Genomic DNA, 5,888 nt, shown 5'->3' with positions numbered 1-5,888 from the left:
TTGGTGGAACATCGTTAATCAGGCCGCAATAGACATGGAGGTGGGTGGCTGCTGATAGTTTTGGCACACTGGAGATGGTTTTGGATGCCTGCCAAGTTGTGTGTAAAATTATGAAATGTTTCAAACAATACAGTCTTTACAATGTTATAAAATACTCGGGTGGTTAGAGCAGATTGCAGACTGGCTTGTGGCCAATAAAACCTCAAGATTCCAGTCAGCTGTAACCTGGAGCTTAATGTTGTCTGGGGTGTTCAAGGTCATCTCTCCCCAATCTCTTGTGGACAAAACCTGGTCTTTGTAAAACTGCTTCACTGAGATACTCCTTTCTAGTAGCTCCCACTTAAAAGTTCTCTGAGTCAACTTATCCCTTTCATCAGTTTGAGGGTTTCCTCTCAAAAGCCTGTTCAAAAGTACCCCCACTCTCAGAAGAAAACAAATAGGTTATTTAATATAGAAATTAAAAGTCATTCAGTACCTTTCAGCATTCACTGTCAACAATGGGAACCTACCTCCTGACTGATCTAGTTGAAGAGAATTGATGCAAAACAAAACAAACCCCTCCTCCACAAAAAAAAAAAAAACTAAACAATTATTTTATTCCCAGGGTTGCAGGGGATCTAAGAAAAAAAAGAAATAAAAATACCTGAAAACACATTTATATTAAAAAGGGAGAAAAAAAAACATGTCTTTCTGAAATGAAGCAATGACTCTCTGGGAGGCTGTGTAGCTATAAGGAAAGGGCAAAGGATAGGGAATTAATTGTATTAATCATGGACTTAGGTCTGGATTGCATGGTTTTCATAAAATTTATAAAATGATTAAGCTTGCATCTGGGAGGAGCTTTAGAAATCTGTCTAGTTTGAGGGCCTCATTTTTTTACCAGAGGAACCTAAGGCCCAGAGAGATTAACAAATTGCCAAAGGTCACACAGCTAGTGAGAATAAGACAGGATTTGAACCCAGGTTCTCTGACTCTAGAATCAATGTCCTTTTTTTCTTACTTTCTTTCTTTCCTTTTCTTTCTTTCTTTCTTTTATTCTTTTTACTTTTCAACATTCATTTTTATAAGATTTTGAGTTCCAAATTTTTTCTCCCTGCATCCCTTCTCTCCTTCTTCCCCAAGATACCAAGCAATCTGATATAGGTTATACATAGGTTATACATGTACAATCATGTTAAACATATTTCCAATCAATATTCTTTTTCAATTACATATTCTTTTAAATGTCTCAGTCCCAAATCATTTAGAGTATATTGAGCTCTTATGAGAAAATGGGTCAAAACTAAACTGGAAGTATAATATTATTGGTGAATCACTAGCTGCTCAGTGAAGATTTTATTTCAACTGAAAGGCCTCACAATTTAGAAGAGAATACGATATGGCAGAGAGTGTTGATTTTGGAGTTAGTGGACCTATGTTTAAATTGTAGCTATGCTACAATTTTATAAAATTGTAAATTTTATAAATATGTATAAATATGTAAATTGTAACTATGTTCCAATTTATTGAAATAAAAAATAATAAAAACCTTAAACTTATTGTTCCTCAGTTTTCTCATTTGTAAAATGAAGAAGACTAGTCTAGATTATTGGTGTCAAACTCAAGTAAAAATGGGGACTACCAATCCACACATAAGAATCCCTCTGGGTTACTGTTTTTTTTTTTTTTTTTTTGGTTTAAAATGTAATGTTACTTATGATTTTTTAATTTATTTTGTTAAATATTTCCCAATTACATTTTAATCTAGTTTGGATCATACTTAGGAGTGTTGCAGTCTCACAGTTCCTCTCTAATCACACATTTGACACCTTTGGTCTACATTACCTGTAAGGTCCTGTGAGAAATGTGGTTCAGCAAGTCACTGCTCCCCTAGAAACATACCATGGGGAGTTCCGTCCTCCCTTAAGAAATAAAACTTAAACTGAAGTGAGCAAAGGAATGTTTATTTACTTATGGTTCTTTTGAGAACTGGGTGTATGATACTCCCCCCCCAAAAAAAAGAAAGAAAGAAAAGATAACACACACTGTATAGCAGTGAGAACAAGCTTTATACAGTTAGTTCACTGCTATTCCTCCCTCTAGAGTCAGGATTGGTCCAGACTCTTTCAGGTTACAGTCTTCCTGATACTCCCACTTCATAACAAGCCCCTCCTCCCACTAACATATGAAATGTGCCTCCTTCTATGCTACTGCTCCCCTCTGGGCGGAGAAGTTAGTATTAATGAGCCTGTTATGCATACACATTCTGAGTAAAACTTAACTTTTGTTCTACTTCCGACCTCCTCAACCAAAGAACTAATTTAACTGGTTCTAGAACCTCTGACTTATGCTGCCTTTTCTCTCAATTTCTTTATATGGAAACATAATCATTTCTTACCTCTCACAGTCCCTTTCAACTCTAAATCTATGACCAATTTTAGACTACAGTATATGGAAAGCGAACTTGCTTAGGAGTCAAGAGATTTGAATTCTATGCTCATTTTACTACTGAAAACCTGTGAAATGTTGATCAAGTAATTTTTTAATTTCTATTTCCTAATATGCACCAAAAATCAATAAGTAAAGTAAAATTAATGCACTAGAAGATACACAAGATATTCTAGAAGATGCATGCCCTGGAATAACTCGAAAACCCTAAGAGTTCACATATTCTATGGCATATAATTCTAGATTTCTGAAGAGACAATTCTTCAATTGGTCTTCTCCTTTCTAAGTTATACCTACATCTGCAGAATAGGTATGAGGGAGAAATGAGGTGGGTAGCAGGGGTACGTACATACATAAAATCTCTTTTTCCACCCTCCTCACTTTCCTTGTCTCCTTTTTCTTTCCTTCCTCTCCTCCAGATTAAGGGAAACCATACAGAAATGCATATATGCTCTTCTTTCTTGGTCCTCCAAGTGGGAGAGGAGTAGAGACTGGGGTGGGGGGAATGTAGTAACTAGAGATGCTGGAAGAGACTGGGAATAGTTAACTTTTGGGGGGGGGGGGAGAGGCTGAAGTGGGGACATTAAGAACCTGGTCTAGCTCTTTTAACTGGTCAATGACTGAGTAAAGTAAATATATTTTTTTCTAAACACCATTCACTGCCCTCTTCCTTATTCTTTCATTCAAGTCTATCCCTCATAATAACAATAACAATAAAGGAAACATAGTGTATGGAAAAGGAAGCAATAACACACTTCAAATCATAAGGCCACAAATTATGAAAGCTTCTTCAAAGGGAGCTTTGAGTTTACAAGAACAGTATTATCAATCAATCACTAAGAAATATTTACTGAATGTCTATTACAAGTCAGAAATTCTGGTAGATGTTGGAGATATGAGTACAAAGAATTATACTGTGAACTCCTTGAGAGCAGGAACTATCTTTTGCCTTTCTTTGTATCACCTGTCCTTAGCATAGTGCCTGGCACATAGTAGGTGATTAAAAAATGCTTATTGACTGACTACTCACAAAGAACCTATGTTCTAATGGAAAAGACAGCAACTATACATATATATATATATGTATATATATGTATGTATATATACATATATATACATATATATGTATATATATGTATGTATATATACATATATATGTATATATACATATATATGTATGTATGTATATAGTTTGTATATAAAATATATAAGAAGTATAAATATATTATTTATGTAGAGGAAAGATGGCCACCATCTTAGTATAGGAAATTTGAATGATGAAGCAGCTTCTATTTGAAAGTCATATTTCTCAGATGTCATTTCTTTATGCTCATCTCATGAATGTCCATTTTGAAGAACTGATACTTAGGAAAACAGTAATAACAATAACAATAACAAATAATCAAACATTTATCTGATGGCATTTATAACTCAATTTCTTCTTCCAAGTTTCTTATTCATTTTATTTCACCTCCTGTTCACATTCACCATGTGTCTCTCCACTACCATCTATGTGAAACACATTTTTTTTGGTTCTTTGAAAGTTGCATTATTCCATGTTTCTTGACCATTTAAAAACACCAATAGAATATTAAGTTTTAAAAGACAGGTCTTTGTTTTAGACATAACTGTGAGACCACTAAAAGAGCTTTATAATTTCCTGAATAAGATATACTATGAGAATTATTCTATTTAATTATGGGCTAAATTCAGGGTTCATTTGTACTAATTATCCTATACACACATACATGCACATGCATGTACACACCAATAAAGAAGCCCTATAGATTGTCCAACAAACTGTAGGTCAAAATCTAGGTAAAACTGATTCTATGTCTACTTGGTTATTCTATTTTGTATGGCTAGGCCAAATTCTTTTATGTGACTTCACATTTCTTCTAGGAGGTTCTATTGTATTCTGGAATTTGATACAACTAACACATGGTTATCTGAAAATAGCAGCATCTCATCATCTATGAAAATACCCTTCAGCCTAGATTTCACAATGAATCTTCTCCATAATCATAATAACAATAATAATAGCTAACATCTATGTAGGGCCTTAAGGTTTTCTAAGCACTTTACAAAAATTGTTTCATTTAATTTTCCCAACAACCCCGGGGGGTAGGTGCTAATATTATCTCCATTCTAAAGATGAGGAAACTGAGGCTGTGTGAGGTTAACTGACTTGCCACGATCATACAGCTGTGTCTGAAGCTGGATTTCAACTTAAGTCTTATTGACTCCAAATCCAACAATCTGGTAGAATATCATTTTAAAAATTTGCCTCTTCCTGCAGTACCTTTGGTGAGGATGCCCTTAGTGAATATGTTAACAATTCTCATTTTTAATAAAAATTATTTAGAAGGAAACAAGGTTATAGGTCAGTGATTGTTAATATTTTCTTGTTCACTTTTATTCATATTAAGAAAGGATTGTTTTTCCCTCATGGTTTTGGCATTTATCCCTGTTTTGTATACTTTGTTAATGAATCTCTCAACACATTCACAACTATTTCACATGGGGCATAATCTCTTCTCCATATACATAGTTTAATTTGACTGATTTTTCCCACTTAGTGGCATTTCTACCATCTTTATAAATTCATCTAGGACTGATATTGGTTCTGACTCTTGGCTCTAATGTCATTGATAATGCTAATCAAATTATGATAAAATATTTGTGGATATTTTAATTTTTCTTCTTTTTTATCATTTCATTTTCATCAAATATTATTAGAATGGATTTGCTTAGTAGGATGGCTCATCAAGCTTTTAAAAACTGTTATTTTTTTTCCCCTCTATAGCTTCTCTCTGCTTTATGAGGTGGTACTAAACATAATTTTGCATTATTCTTCCCCCTAAGATTTTATTAATGAATTCATCATTTGAACCAATGTTACCTCTAACTGCTATATTTTTCTACTTCACAAGTAAGTCAAGTATACAGTGACTAAGAAACATTTTAGACTATTTTTTTCCTGTTATGGAAATTGATTTACAACAATTGAACTACTCTATGAAATTATTACAATCTGCATCTATGTCCTTTCTTCCATTCATTATCCTTTTTTTATTTTTAATAAATGGTAAGAATTTGGCAAGATTTAATTGTTTCATTGAATGTCATTTTTTTTTCTTATTTTTATCCACTGAGAGTTGATTCAGAAATATTTTTCCAAATAGCAGTGAGTTATATCCTCTCCATTAACATATGTTCAATTTCATTCATAATCTTTGTTGCTCATCATTTCTAGTGCCTATCCTTTGTTCAAAGAAAATATTCATGGTGTATAGGTGTGAAGTTTCTATGTAATCTTCAAGTCTTTATCCGTTCTAGTTCATTATTCTTGACTCTTGTTTTCATATATATATATGTATATGTACATGTGTGTGTTTGTATGTGTTTGTATATATATGTATATATGTATATATGTATATATGTATATATGTATATATGTA

This window comes from Vombatus ursinus, unplaced genomic scaffold (genome assembly GCF_900497805.2).
Source record: "Vombatus ursinus unplaced genomic scaffold, bare-nosed wombat genome assembly UNPS02014801.1, whole genome shotgun sequence".
NCBI lineage: Eukaryota > Metazoa > Chordata > Mammalia > Diprotodontia > Vombatidae > Vombatus > Vombatus ursinus.
Note: the sequence above shows the minus strand (reverse complement) of the source record.